Source organism: Vicia villosa, unplaced genomic scaffold, assembly GCF_029867415.1.
Source record: "Vicia villosa cultivar HV-30 ecotype Madison, WI unplaced genomic scaffold, Vvil1.0 ctg.003125F_1_1, whole genome shotgun sequence".
Classification (NCBI taxonomy): domain Eukaryota; kingdom Viridiplantae; phylum Streptophyta; class Magnoliopsida; order Fabales; family Fabaceae; genus Vicia; species Vicia villosa.
The window spans coordinates 152161-168518 of NW_026706118.1; the positions used below are offsets into that span (position 1 = coordinate 152161).

The 16358-nt window shown below is 37.5% G+C and overlaps 1 pseudogene; it reads right to left on the reverse strand.

The window, feature by feature from the left end:
• Positions 1–251: 251 nt before the first annotated feature.
• LOC131640434 (uncharacterized) lies at positions 252–3148 on the reverse strand (annotated as a pseudogene).
• Positions 3149–16358: the final 13210 nt, after the last annotated feature.

Consider the following 16358-nt stretch of genomic DNA (forward strand, 5'->3'; position numbering starts at 1 on the left):
GGTTGCAATGTAGAATATATGAATATGACATGATTGATTCTTTTTTCGCCTTTAGGGTACCGTTTTACTAGCCAGGGCATGTTTGGATAACTTATGAAAACTATTGACTTTATTTGATATTTTATTACCTAAATAGCTTACAGATCCACACTTATATGACACAACACCCAACTTATGAAATTTTTGCACTTAGATTTCACATAATCAAGACATATGACACAACACCCAACTAATTCAAGCACTAATAAGCTCTAAGCAAACTTAAGACCTTGAGTAGAAAGACCAAATCCAAATGGAAACAAAGGATCATAATGAGAATCACCAACATTCATATGTAACTGATCAACACTCTTAAACCATGTCCTTGGAAGTTTACCACTAAATCCATAATCACCAAACAAAACATCTGTAACACCATAACCTTCACTACCAGGAAGCCAAGCTGCAACAATTCCTTCAATTATGTCAATATATGGTAATATAACCACCGGTCTACCAGTTATTAATACAACCACACATTTCACTCCGCTGCATACATTGTTTATTGTTTCTACTCCATTACCTGATATCGTTAAGTTTAAACTGTCTCCATTTGTTTTCGCATATGGTGTCTCTCCGACTACCCCAATCGCATATGAAAAATCATTTGATTTTACATACTCGGGAGATGGATTTTCCTGATAGACTATCTTAGTGTCTTTGTCAGCTGTATTTTTTATCGCACTCAGAATTGTCGTACCACTAGTAATGTTGTTGTCGCTAAGTCCTTGCCATCTAATCGTCCATCCACCACATTGATAGCCTAGATTATCAGCATGAATTCCAGAAACAAGTATTTTTCGAGCCTTTTTTGGAAGAGGAAGAATTGTATTATCAGCGCTTTCACCGTTCTTTAATAGTACCAACGATTTCCTCACAGCTTCTCTAGCCAATTCTCTATGCTCCTGTCAAATTATGTTGCAAATATATAGTTCTTTAATTTTGTAGGGACTAAAAACATATTTAACTCAAAGTTGGTCGACTAACCTGGCTTCCGAGATGGTCTGCAAGACTATAATCAACCAATGCTTTTTCAAATAAACCCATCACAAACTTGACTCTCAAAATTCTCTTCACCGCATCATCAATTCTTTTCATAGATACAACATTTGTTTTCACTAGTAAAGATAAGCCATTTATGAATTCTGGGAAGCCAGTTGCAGTCATTACCTGCAGCATTACAGCATTTAGTATTAAAAAGACCATATTTTCTATGTATGAAATCATTGGTTTATACGAAAAGAATGTGAGTGTTTGTAAGCATTGGAATATCAAGTTTGATTATTGATGAATCCTTAGTTAGGTCAGTTCATACAAAACTCTTGTTCTGGATTTAAAAGGGACCTTAGTAAATGGATGGTAAAATTGGTGTCCCTGAGATTAGTTAGTCCTAGAGCCGGACGTCAAGTTTCCAAAAAGAAAACTTTGATTCCTAACTATAAAAATACTACTCAGCAAAATTGAAAACAACCATAGTTTACCATGTCAATACCGACATTGATTCCGACTTCAATTGAATGTGTGTAGTTAGCATGAATAGGTGAAGTTATCTTGTCAATTCCAAAAAAATATGATATGACAAAACCCTACAAAATATAAACACAAATATTTAAGCATACATATACTGATATACACCAATATTTGATATATGAAATGAGAGATTTATGAAGTAAAGTGTTACTTTAAAACGGAGCGTGTTCTTGAGAAATCTTGTGATTAAATCGTAATTAGTATGCATTTTTTGTCCATTCAAGCTTGAGTAAGAAACCATGATTGTTCAGACACCCTTAATAATTGAGCCATAGTAAGCTGGCATGTGAATGCTAAGCAATTCATGTCTTGATATAACTGTGTTATTCTCATTGATTCCTTTTGTCGTTCCACCATCACCAACATAGTGTTTTGCACAAACTGCTACTTTCTTATTTCTAGCAACATATGGAACACCCTTATGTGAATTTGGAGGTATATCACCTTGTAGTCCTATAATGATCTCGGTCATATCTTGAACAATTTTATGATCTTCGCTATAACTTTCATAACATCTACCCCATCTTGGATCTCTACAAACCTATACAAACATATACTTTATAAGCAAGACCGTCTTAAGTTTTCTAACATACTGTGTTGGTTAATTATAACTTAAATGTAACGAAATATTTACATGCGATATTTTACACACCCTCAAAGACGACCCTTATAAGTTAGATGAATATTGTCAAATAGTGGTAATAAGCACACTATAATGATACAACATAGAAGAATTTGAACAAACAAATATCTTTTGTAATGTACAGTTGACATATATGTAATTTGGATTATCTTAATTACCGCTATGCTAGGAGCAAAGAGATATGAAACTCCAGTCGCTCTTGCTTCAAGAGCAGTTGCATCACCAATCTTCTTCACAAATTGAGGATCCCTGTAGATTCAAAGAGACTAAATCATCAATACAAAAAACATAACAAAACATAATTATTTTGAGTGGCCCACAAGACCTAATAGGCAAAGGCCCAATAACATTGAAATGATAATATAGCAAGTCAACTCCTTTTCTATCACGTCAAAACCTCATAATCATTTCACATTAAGCTCTAACTCCTCATTTACTGATAACTTTGGTTCCATTATGGAACAAAAATAAATATAATTATAATCGTTATTTATTTACCTTGTAGCTCCTAAACCGATATTATGAGGAAAAATAGTAGCATTATAAACATTGTTATGACCATGAACAGCGTCAACTCCATATATTATCGGAATTCCAAGCCTAGTCGACAATGCACCTTTCTGAAACTCATTCACCATATCAACCCAATCATTTGTAGTTGCATTGTCCTTAGGAACACTTCCACCAGCACTTAGAAGACTCCCTGAAGTAATTTTTTCACGCGGTTAAATATCATAAACATTGGCGTCGCAATTCAGATTCACAATGAATAATCATATTATTAACCAATACTTACCAATGTAATACTTGTTCACCATATCAGCGGAAGCAATCGTGCGCTCAATTTGAAGCATTTGACCGATTTTCTCTTCCAAAGTCATTCTATCAACAAGATCCTTAATCCGAGTATTCAATGATTTATTCTTCTCAAAACAACTGCACAATAACATTACAACAATGTTAATTTTCAATATAATAGTTACAAAATAATATAACCTTATCTCAATAAAGAACAACCTTAGTTTTTAATTTGTCTCAAATTTTCAAATTTGATGATCAAATCAATTATGCACTGTGGTGTTGTTTTTTTACCTCCCCGTTTCACTTGGGAGGACGGCACGCTAGACCCTTCACGCGAAATTTGGAAGGAGAATGCGCCCGTGGCGGGATGAATTTTGTTTCAGCTCTTCCTACGATATCACACGAACATTTTAATTGTTCTAACGAATAGGAGAGGGGAAAAAGATCTCAAATTAACCCTAGGAGTTTGCTAAGTGCGGGGATTCACCTAGACTAGAAATTCTGGAGTTCGGGAGGTCGGTTATACATAGGGAAGAGTTTAAGCACCCTATATATCCGTAGTACTCTACGGGAACCTTCTCTGTGTCATTGTGATTGTGTTTACTGCTAATGATTGGGAAAGTTTCTCCTTTGTGTTAGGAGAGAGAATTGAATTGATTTAAAAAAAGACAGACATACAAACTGACTATTTTTGGTATTTTATTAGCTCGCTGAGATTCCTTGTGAACCTCATGCCTACATATCCCTAGTGGAAGTCAGAGCTTAATGTAGTTCGGGGAACTAATTAGGGATTTTAAATGATTTATGGTGCCTTGCTTGAAGCCCAACGTTGAAGCTTTGAATTAAATCTCTGTTTACAATAAAGAGACATGAAATCATCTTTACTGAGAGGTATTTCTACTATTCCACCACAATCATTTTAAAGTGACAGAAAAGCTAAAAAAATGATGTTTCATTAAGAGGGGAGTCTACTTGGTTGATCAAGTATGACAGCCATCGTGCCTCTAAAATGAAAGATTCTCAACCAAATTAGAGAAAGGGTCGTACAAGTCTGGGTGTGTTGCCGGAGCATGCCTTTCACGAGTCCTAAATGGGAGAATATTTGAAATGATGATTTGTTTGAAATGATGATTGTTTGAAATGATTGTTTGTTTGTGGTGAGATAAGAGAAATATCTACCTATGAAGATGAGCTATGTCTATCTATTGTTTGAAAGATTTGATTTTTTAGCTGGCTTGAATGAGGCCCAAGCTTGAGGCTTTTGATTAATTTATTATTTTTTATGAAAAATAACTCTACTGGGGAGAATTTAAACTAAAGGATTTTTGTGTTCTGCACAAAGCCCAGAATTGAGGCTGACTCTTGTTGGAGAGTATTTATCTGATGGATTTTATTTGGTGTTCTGTACTAAGCCCAGAATTGTGGCTGACTTTACTTAGGGAGACTCTATTTTTGTGCCTTGTATGAAGCCCAAGGTTGTGGCTAACTGCTAAGGAAACTGAGTTTTTAAGACTATGGATGACTCTATTTTGTGTGCCTTGTACAAAGCCCAAGGTTGTGGCTGACTCTTGACTGTGGAAGTTATTAATTTGTGCCTTGTATGAAGCCCAAGGTTGTGGCTACTTTGGCTAGGGAAAACATTATTTTTTGCCTTGTATAAAGCCCAAGGTTGTGGCGGACTCTTAAAGAAACTGAGTATGGAGGGCTCTATGGGGAAAAGATCCTTGAGATTAGGAATCTTTGACACAGGGAATGTGGTTTATCTGCCTTGTACAAAGCACAAGGTTGTGGCTACTTAATGATAAAGGACTCACTAGGGGAGTTTTATTCTACTGAAGGATTTATCTATTAAAAGACTGATTTTTCTTTATGTTTTTGGAAGCTAACCCTTTCCAGGGGTTTTGACTCAGCTGGTGAAATTATCTTTTGAAAGAATGAATTTTTGGATTTGAAGGAGTGATTTTGGAGGCTGACCCTTTCCAGGGGTTTTTGTCAAAATGAAGGAATGTGTGGAGGCTAACCCTTTCCAGGGGTTTTTGTCAAAATGAAGGAATGTGTGGAGGCTAATGTAACGCCCGTATAATTTTAATATTAATTTAATCGGAATATTGAATTAATAATTAGAATTATTAAGGATTTTGTGAAAATAATGAATAAATAAGGTTTTTGGCATTTGGGCCATATGAGGAAATAGTAAAAGAAGGGGGGGTGCGATGTAATAACCCTTTTTACTAATTTTATTATTTGTTTTCATAAAACATTTGGTTTGGGGAAAACAAAGAAAGAACGTGAAAGAACAGAAGTCTGAGGAACGAGGAACGTGAAGGAGAATGGTAGAGGAAGAGACCAAGAATCAAGGAATTGTCTAAGGTAAGGGGGGACTTGTCTGATTATCATCTATTATCGGGTTAGGGGTTAATAATTCTGAATAGATGTAGCATTCGGGTCAATTGAGTCATATGATAGATTTAGGGATTGAGTAGAATTGTATGATGTTTGATCCCTATGTTTGAATCCATGATATCTATGTTGTTATGATCTCAATTGATGTGTCATTGATGTATTATGAGGTGTTTTCGTGTTGTTTGTGCATTCTATTTCCCTAGGTTCGTACTGGTATGAATTGAGTGAGTTTGGAATGTGTAGAATGCTGTTTTCTGCAGGTTGGGGTTTCTGAAATCGCCGGTTTGCGCCGCGTGCACAGGGATGACGCCGCGAACAGGTGGGCAGAATGCCAGGAATTTGTGATACGCACAGGTCGCGCCGCGTACCTGTGTTGGCGCCGCGAAGGCGTAACTTTTTCTCGTTTTGCGTCGCGTGCAGATGTTTGCGCCGCGAATAGCTTGGCAGAGAGCCAAGGATTTTTGGGACGCTCAGTTCGCGCCGCGAACTGAGATGGCGCCGCGTGCTGTTGATTGTTTTGAGATATTTGAAAAGTTCAAAGATGCATAACTTTTTAACCGTTGGTCCGTTTAATGTGCCGTTTTGAGCTAAACGAACCTTATAGAATAATCTACATGATGATGATTGATTGGTTTTGGAATGATGATGATACATGTATGCTATTTCATATTGATGATGATGATTGGTGCAAATAAGTGTATGTTTTCTACATGATGATGATAGAATTATGATTGAATGATGTTAATATATATGAACATACTAGATGATGATGATGATATTGATGATGATGATGATGGTATAAGTAAGTTATATATGTTGCATTCATTCATATTCATTGACGATACTGTATCCATAAGGGTGTGTTGGATCAGTAAAGGGCATGATTCCCATTGTGTGGAATCTGTGCTGGCAGGGCCGTATCTAGATGATGTTGGATCGCTCATGGGTTATTCCCATTGGATGATGTTGGTACCACATGCATAGTGTCAGTTCATTCATATGCATAATTTATAACATGATTGGATGTATTCCAGTGTTGTAAACGTTGATGATGCGTTGATTGTCGTTGGTTTGTTTGAAATGTCTGTTTATGAAACAATTGGGTGAATGATGCAACTGTGACGTGTTATTGCTTTATAACCTTAAAACATTTGTTAATTATGACGAGACTCACCCTTACATGTTGTCATTTTCAGATTGAGGATAGCGGCTGTTCGACTCGGTGAGGATTAGCTCATGAGTCAGTGTTTTAGTTAGCGTCAGGTGTCATGCTCTAATAGTTGTAACACTGGGGACGCGATGTTTAGAGTTTATGTTTTATAACTCTATTTATGCTTTGATGTTTGAAAGATTAGTTTGAAAGATGTTAAACTTAATCTGTTTGATTTAAATCCGCTGTGTTTACATGAATCGTTTTAATTAATGAGAGTTGCCTCAGTGAATGCATGACATGACTTAATGATGAATGCTTTTCTATGAATTGTGACACCCTTATTTCATGTACTCTGAATATGTTTTTTAAATGTCGTCAGGTTAGTAAGGGGTGTTACATTAGTGGTATCAGAGCATAGTCGGTCGTTGTGACCAGAGTCTTTTGTGTATGCGACTAATACGAGTTATTTGTCGATACTTTTGTTCTGACTGGATTGTTGAGATTAAGCAGAACAAATGGCTGGAAGAGGGGGAAGAAACGATGATGCTCTCGCGGAGGCTCTGGGCATGATTGCTGGTGTACTTGGAGGAGGGACTGTAGGAGCAGGGATTGGTGCTGATAGGCAACTGGGGAATTTTTAGAGGAACAATCCTCCATTGTTCAAAGGCACGCACGATCCTGAGGGTGCTCAGAAATGGCTCAAGGAGATCGAGAGGTACTGAGAATCTCAAGGTGAGGTTTAGCACTCACATGTTATCTGAGGAGGCTGATGACTGGTGGTTAGCAACCAGAGCTGAACTGGACGCTGGTGGTATAGCAATTACTTGGGCTATATTTAAAAGGGAATTTCTGAGGAGGTATTTTCCTGAAGATGTCAGGGGCAGAAAGGAAGTTGAGTTTCTAGAGCTGGTGCAAGGTAACATGACAGTACCAGAGTATGCTGCCAAGTTTTTGGAACTGGCAAAGTACTATGTGCACTACAACAACGACGAAGCCAGTGAGTTCTTAAAAATGTGTCAAATTTGAGAATGGTCTTCGTGATGAGATCAAGCAGGGTATTAGGTACCAGAGAATCCGGAGATTTGTGGACCTGGTAGATTGTAGTAGAATTTTTGAGGAAGATAGCATCAAGCTGAAGTCATCTCACTCTCGCGAGTTGGTTGACAGAAAGGGTAAGAAGCCTATGGATAAAGGTAAACCATATGGTAGAGGTAAACCTATTGATTGGAAGAAACCCAGTGGGGGACATTCCAGTGCTCGTATCAGATGCTATAATTGTGGAGAGATTGGACATCGTAGGAAAGAGTGTAAGCTTGATCAGAAGAAGTATTACAAGTGTGACCAAGTGGGCCATATTGCTGCTGATTGCAAGAAGAGGGTTGTGACTTGTTACAACTGTGGTGAAGAGGGTCACATCAGCCCTAATTGTCCCAAGCCACAGAAGAACCAATCGGGAGGAAAGGTTTTTGCTTTGACCGGGTCAGAGACTACTCCAGAGGACAGGTTGATTAAAGGTACGTGTTTCATTCATGGCACACCTTTAGTTGCAATTATTGATACTGGAGCAACTCATTCTTTTATTTCCTTGGATTGTGCTATGAGATTGAATCTTGAGATATCTGACATAAATGGAAGTATGGTTACTGACACTCCTGCGTCGGGTTCAATAACTACTTCGTCTGCATGCTTGAATTGTCCGGTTGACATTTTTGGCAGAGAATTCGGGATGGACTTAGTGTGCCTTCCGTTGAAACAACTCGATGTAATCCTGGGAATGAACTGGTTGGAATTCAACCGTGTTCATATCAATTGTTTTGCGAAGACGGTAATTTTTCCTGAAGAGGTTAGTACTGATAATCTGGAAATGACAGCTAGACAGGTGAATGAGGCTATCGGGGATGGTGCAACAGTGTTTATGTTGTTCGCATTGATGAATGTGAAAGAAAAAGTGGCGAGTAGCGAATTACCTGTGGTGTGTGAATTTCCAAAAGTCTTTCCAGAAGATGTTGATCAGTGCATTTTGATGCACGTTCTTCCATGTTTGTACTCAAGTATTTCTCTGGTTTGTTTTATTTATTTTTATGTTTTAATATGTTTTTATTTTTTATTTTATTTTTGCACTTATTTTTTTTTCGTATTAATTTTTCAGCATTAGCAGTCTGCACGGAAACGATCATATCTGGAGTTCCAGGAGTCCGATTGAGGCGTTCTAATAATCGACGGAAAGCTAAGAGAAAGAGCTACAATTCTTATGTTGGAGTCGAAGTCAGAATCGGAATGTAGCAGGGCCAGAAAATGCGTTGAAGTTGCAGCACTAACTTTAGTTAAGTTTCGGGTCAATTGGTTTTGGGCCTGGGTCGTATGTTTGACCCAGTTGGATTGTAAAACGGGTCGTGCTATTGTCCCTTAGGTTAGCAGCCGCGGTACGGTGGCATTCACCTTGACTATTCACGAAAACACTATTCACGAATTTGAGAGCTTGCAAAGAATGACTATGGAGAACTAATTTTCCAAGGATCAATCTGCTGTAAACGAATTCCACTTTGAGGTTCTTTTATAAATTCCATATTAATCTGTTTCCTTTGAATTATTCTTATAATCTCAATTATTTGCTTAATTTGGTTGTGGCTATAGGATATAATTCTTAAATTCGATTGTTGTTGTTGTTTCTGAATCATATTCGCGTTATCGTAGCTTTTGCGTTATCGCGTTCGATCAATTTGCGTTTGCTTAATTCGCATAGGTTTTATTCCGTTTGCTTAATTCGGATTTTAGAAACTTCCTTCGTATAATTGCTATTGCGCTTGTTGATAGTTGTTGTAATCGAATAGGATCAGACCCGTTTGGAAATTTATATGAATCAATGATGAGGCGGAAGTCGATACAGTAGGTTGATTCGTTTTAGCTTAATTATTAATCACTTTTTCAAATCAGCTTATTTTCAGAATCACTTTTGATAATCATTTTTCGACCAAACCAAACCCCCCCTAAATCGATTTAGCTTTTAGTTAATAAAAATAAGAATCCTTTTGAGAACGATATTTCGAGTCAACTGTCGTTGTACTGCTTTTATACTAAACAAATCGTTTTTGACCCGCGCGCGACAGCGGATCAATGTGAATGAATTACCACCGGAAAGAGAAGTGGAGTTTTCTATTGATTTAATTCCGGGAACTAGTCCAGTGTCGATGGCACCGTATCGTATGTCGCCGTCTGAGTTGGCCGAACTGAAGAAGCAGTTAGAAGAATTGCTGGAGAAGAAATTCATTCGTCCTAGTGTTTCTCCGTGGGGTGCGCCTGTGTTACTAGTAAAGAAGAAAGAGGGTTCGATGAGGCTGTGTGTAGATTACAGACAATTGAACAAGGTTACTATCAAGAATCGGTATCCTTTGCCGAGGATTGATGATTTGATGGACCAGTTGATTGGAGCGAATGTGTTTAGCAAAAAATTGATCTGAGGTCTGGGTATCATCAGATATGTGTGAAAGATGATGACATTCAGAAGACTGCTTTTAGAACAAGGTATGGACATTATGAGTATTATGTAATGTCGTTTGGAGTTACTAATGCACCTGGTGTTTTTATGGAGTATATAAACAGGATCTTTCATCCTTATCTCGATAAATTCGTGGTGGTGTTCATAGATGACATCCTAATATACTCTAAGAATGAGGAAGAACATGCTGAACATCTGAGGACGGTATTGGAACTGTTAAAAGAGAAGCAACTTTTTGCCAAACTGTCAAAGTGTGAATTCTGGTTAGAGGAAGTCAGTTTTCTTGGACATGTGATTTCTAAGAATGGTATTGTTGTTGATCCTGCAAAGATAGAAGCTGTGTCACAGTGGGAAGCTCCGAAGTCAGTGTCAGAGATTCGTAGTTTTATCGGTCTTGCAGGTTACTACAGAAAGTTTATTGAAGGATTTGCAAAGTTAGCATTGCCGTTAACTAAATTAACCAGGAAGGGACAAGCTTTTATTTGGGATGCAAAGTGTGAAGAAGGATTCCAAGAGCTGAAGAGGAGGTTGACTAGTGCTCCTATCTTGATTTTGCCGAACCCGACAGAATCATTTGTGGTTTATTGTGATGCATCACTGATGGGTTTAGGTGGCGTATTGATGCAAAATCAACAAGTAGTCGCTTATGCGTCAAGACAACTCAAAGCACATGAAAAGAATTATCAGACTCATGATTTGGAGTTGGCAGCTGTAGTTTTTGTTTTGAAGTTGTGGCGGCACTATTTGTATGGCTCGAGATTTGAGGTATTCAGTGATCATAAGAGCCTGAAGTATCTCTTTGATCAGAAAGAGTTGAATATGAGGCAGAGAAGGTGGTTAGAATTTTTGAAAGATTATGATTTTGGTTTGAATTACCATCCGGGTAAAGCAAACGTAGTTGTTGATGCATTGAGTAGGAAGACTATGCATATGTCTATGCTGATGGTAAAGGAATTAGATTTGATTGAGCAATTCAGAGACTTGAGTTTAGTGTGTGAAGGTACTCCTACTAGTGTTAAGTTGGGTATGCTGAAGCTGACTAGTGGTATTCTTGAAGAAATCAGAGAAGGTCAGAAAGCCGATGTTGAATTGATTGATAAGTTGACTTTGATTAATCAAGGCAAGAATGGTGAATTCAGAATTGACGAGAATGGTATAATGAGGTTTGGTGACCGAGTTTGTGTCCCTGATATTGCGGAACTCCGAAAACGTATTTTAGAAGAAGGACACCGTAGTGGATTGAGTATTCATCCTGGTGCTACCAAAATGTATCATGACTTGAAAAAGTTGTTCTGGTGGCCGGGAATGAAGAAGGAAATTGCTGAGTTTGTGTACTCTTGTTTGATTTGCCTGAAGTCGAAGATTGAGCATCAGAAACCGTCTGGGTTAATGCAACTGATGTTTATTCCTGAGTGGAAGTGGGATAGCATATCAATGGATTTTGTGTCGGGTTTACCGAGAACTGTCAGAAATTGTGAAGCTATCTGGGTCGTGGTAGATAGGTTGACGAAGTCTGCACATTTTATACCGATGAGGATGGACTATCCGATGGAGAAGCTAGCTCAGTTGTATATCGAGAAGATAGTTAGTCTACATGGTATTCCTTCAAGTATCGTGTCAGACAGAGATCCGAGGTTTACATCTAAGTTCTGGGAAGGTTTGCAGAAGGCTTTAGGTACTAAGCTAAGACTAAGTTCTGCTTATCATCCGCAGACTGATGGACAGACTGAGAGGAAGATTCAGTCGTTAAAGGATTTGTTGAGAGCTTGTGTACTATAAAAAGGAGGTACTTGGGATAGTTATCTGCCTTTGATTGAATTTACCTACAACAACAGTTTTCATTCGAGTATAGGTATGGCTCCGTTTGAGGCATTGTATGGTAGGAGATGTAGAACTCCATTGTGTTGGTACGAAGCTGGTGAGAGTGCTGTAATTGGACCAGAAATTGTACAACAGACTACAGAGAAGATTAAGATGATCCAAGAGAAGATGAGAGCTTCTCAGAGTCGTCAGAAGAGTTATTATGATAAAAGAAGGAAGACACTTGAGTTCCAAGAGGGAGATCATGTGTTTATGAAGGTTACTCCTATGACGGGTATTGGTCGGGCAATGAAGTCAAAGAAGTTGACTCCACGTTTTATTGGACCGTTCCAAATTTCTGAAAAAGTGGGAGAAGTGGCATATCATGTCGCTTTACCGCCGATGCTTGCAAACTTGCACGATGTGTTTCATGTGTCTCAGTTGAGGAAATACATTTTAGATCCGTCCCATGTGATCCAAGTGGATGATGTACAGGTTAAAGACAACTTAACGGTTGAAACGTTGCCTGTGAGGATTGAAGATAGAAGACTGAAGCAATTGCGGGGTAAAGAAATAGCTTTAGTCAAAGTAGCTTGGGGAGGACCAGCTGATGGAAACGTCACCTGGGAGTTAGAAAGCCAGATGAAAGATTCCTATCCGGAACTCTTTGCTTGAGGTATGTTTTCGAGGACGAAAACTCTTTTAGTGGGGGAGAGTTGTAACGCCCGTATAATTTTAATATTAATTTAATCGGAATATTGAATTAATAATTAGAATTATTAAGGATTTTGTGAAAATAATGAATAAATAAGGTTTTTGGAATTTGGGCCATATGAGGAAATAGTAAAAGAAGGGGGGCGATGTAATAACCCTTTTTACTAATTTTATTATTTGTTTTCATAAAACATTTGGTTTGGGGAAAACAAAGAAAGAACGTGAAAGAACAGAAGTCTGAGGAACAAGGAACGTGAAGGAGAACGGTAAAGGAAGAGACCGAGAATCAAGGAATTGTCTAAGGTATGGGGGGACTTGTCTGATTATCATCTATTATCGGGTTAGGGGTTAATAATTCTGAATAGATGTAGCATTCGGGTCAATTGAGTCATATGATAGATTTAGGGATTGAGTATAATTGTATGATGTTTGATCCCTATGTTTGAATCCATGATATCTATGTTGTTATGATCTCAATTGATGTGTAATTGATGTATTATGAGGTGTTTTTCGTGTTGTTTGTGCATTCTATTTCCCTAGGTTCGTACTGGTATGAATTGGGTGAGTTTGGAATGTGTAGAATGCTGTTTTCTGCAGGTTGGGGTTTCTGAAATCGCCGGTTCGCGCCGCGTGCACAGGGATGACGCCGCGAACAGGTGGGCAGAATGCCAGGAATTTGTGATACGCACAGGTCGCGCCGCGTACCTGTGTTGGCGCCGCGAAGGCGTAACTTTTTCTCGTTTCGCGTCACGTGCAGATGTTTGCGCCGCGAATAGCTTGGCAGAGAGCCAAGGATTTTTGGGACGCTCAGTTCGCGCCGCGAACTGAGATGGCGCCGCGTGCTGTTGATTGTTTTGAGATATTTGAAAAGTTCAAAGATGCATAACTTTTTAACCGTTGGTCGGTTTAATGTGCCGTTTTGAGCTAAACGAACCTTATAGAATAATCTACATGATGATGATTGATTGGTTTTGGAATGATGATGATACATGTATGCTATTTCATATTGATGATGATGATTGGTGCAAATAAGTGTATGTTTTCTATATGATGATGATAGAATTATGATTGAATGATGTTAATATATATGAACATACTAGATGATGATGATGATATTGATGATGATGATGATGATGATGATGATATTGATGATGATGATGATGATGCCATAAGGATGTGTTGGATCAGTAAAGGGCATGATTCCCATTGTGTGGAATCTGTGCTGGCAGGGCCGTATCTGGATGATATTGGATCGGTCATGGGTTATTCCCATTGGATGATGTTGGTACCACATGCATAGTGTCAGTTCATTCATATGCATAATTTATAACATGATTGGATGTATTCCAGTGTTGTAAACGTTGATGATGCGTTGATTGTCGTTGGTTTGTTTGAAATGTCTGTTTATGAAACAATTGGGTGAATGATGCAACTGTGACGTGTTATTGCTTTATAACCTTATAACATTTGTTAATTATGACGATACTCACCCTTACATGTTGTCATTTTCAGATTGAGGATAGCGGATGTTCGACTCGGTGAGGATTAGCTCATGAGTCAGTGTTTTAGTTAGCGTCAGGTGTCATGCTCTGATAGTTGTAACACTGGGGACGCGATGTTTAGAGTTTATGTTTTATAACTCTATTTATGCTTTGATGTTTGAAAGATTAGTTTGAAAGATGTTAAACTTAATCTGTTTGATTTAAATCCACTGTGTTTACATGAATCATTCTAATTAATGAGAGTTGCCTCAGTGAATGCATGACATGACTGAATGATGAATGTTTTTCTATGAATTGTGACACCCTTATTTCATGTACTCTGAATATGTTTTATTAAAATGAAGGAATGATTGGAGGCTAACCCTTTCCATGGGTTTTTGTCAAAATGAAGGAATGTGTGGAGGCTAACCTTTTCCAGGGGTTTTTGTTAAAATGGCAGAAAGATTATCTAGTGGAGACTTCTTGTTTTAAAGCCCAAGATTAAGGCTGACTCTTGCTGAGAATAAGCAAACCTGGATCCTAGACTCTGCTAAGGAAGATTGATGAAGATAAGGGTGACAGAGACTGTCCATGTCTCTCATTCCAAAAAGTGTACTCAATATGAGATTGAGACAATCTTAGCTTGTTTAAAAGTCTGGTTTAAAGAATGGAAGAAACTCACCAGGATAGGCTAAAAGGTAACTAAAGACCTGTTCCTATGTGTATAAGAAACCTGATGGGTCCTTGTATACAAGCTCAAGAGGAAGCTGGGAATGCTTTTAAGAAGCTTGTGGGTCCTTGTACAAAGCCCAAGAGGAGGCTAATCGAGGGTCATCGAGGGTCCTTGTTATAGCACAAGAGAAAGCTATGTGGTTTTGAACTTATTTTGGCTTTAAGAAAATGGGTAAGAGGTTTCACCGGGAATAATTCCTCTTTGGGTGGATGTGTCCTATTTTGGGTTCTAAGGCTTTTGCCAAGATGTTTCACCGGGAATAATTTATCTTGGGGGTTTGAACTACAGATCTCTAATTAGGAAAGAGCCTTCACCGGGAAGACATTCTCAATCCTAGGTCATATTCTTATAATATATATATATATATATATAGTTTAACTGTCCTAAGGTTTACACTCAGACGTAGTTCTAAACAATATATAAACAGTTCTATATTTGACAGTAATTTAAATGAAAGACTGTAAATTGAAAGCTTGTAAAGCCTAACCTGGATGGAGTGGAGGCCTTTGAAGATGTATGTACAAAGCCTTACCAGCAATTGATGGACAACAGTTGAATATTTATGATAAACAGTTAAAGGGTTTGAAAACAGAAGAAGTGAAGATGGACATAGGTCACATATGTATCTGAAGAGTTTCACCGGGAATAATGTCCTTCAAATACCAGAAGAATGTTTTGAAAACAGAAAGAAGATTTTGTAAATACAGTTTTTGAAAACAAACTAAGAAAAGAAAAAGGTGTTGGGATTTACACTCTAATAGAGGCCCAGTACTTTATAGTACTGGTTTTAAAAAAAACAGTTGAAAATGATTTGTGATTTGAAATGATTACTATTGTGAAAACAGTTGATTAAAAATAAAATAAAAGAGGGGGTTGGGACTTACACTCTATTAGAGGCCCATTGAAATGATTTATTATTTATGAAAATAGTTGAGAAGATACGAGGTTCTGTTATTTGAAAACCTCGATCGTCTGTTTACTTCGGAGTTTGAAAACAGTTTGAATTTTGACAAAAGTCAACTTAATTAAAGTAAAGACAAGATCTATACCTATCTAAGACCTAAATGATTAGGATTTTTCCACTAAAATATTTATGAGATATTAGGTTTTGAAATTTCAATGAAAACATATATTAAAACATATTTTGAAACACTTAAAACAACACCATTTTCAACCTAATAAAAATATATAAAATAAATAATATTTTTGTGATTTTTTTTATTATTCATAAATTATATATATTAATCAACAAGTGTGTGAAAAATGAAGTTAAAATGAATTAATTTGATAGGTTAAATAATTGGTTAAAGTTGTGAAGAAATTAAGTGGAAAAGGTGATAAAAAAATAAGGTTTTGTCACCTAGAGGGCTTGAACTCACGCCCTCCAAGTCACTGACCAAAACTCCCACCATCTGGGCTACGCGTGCAGTTTGTTATTCATATGCATCAAACTTAATATATTTAAAAACAAGCCAGAAGATTCAAATTTGCGCGCCACATGTTCATCTTCTTCCTCGAGCTCAAAGATTTTCAAATCTCTAACTCTCTGGTTTCTCAACTAAATG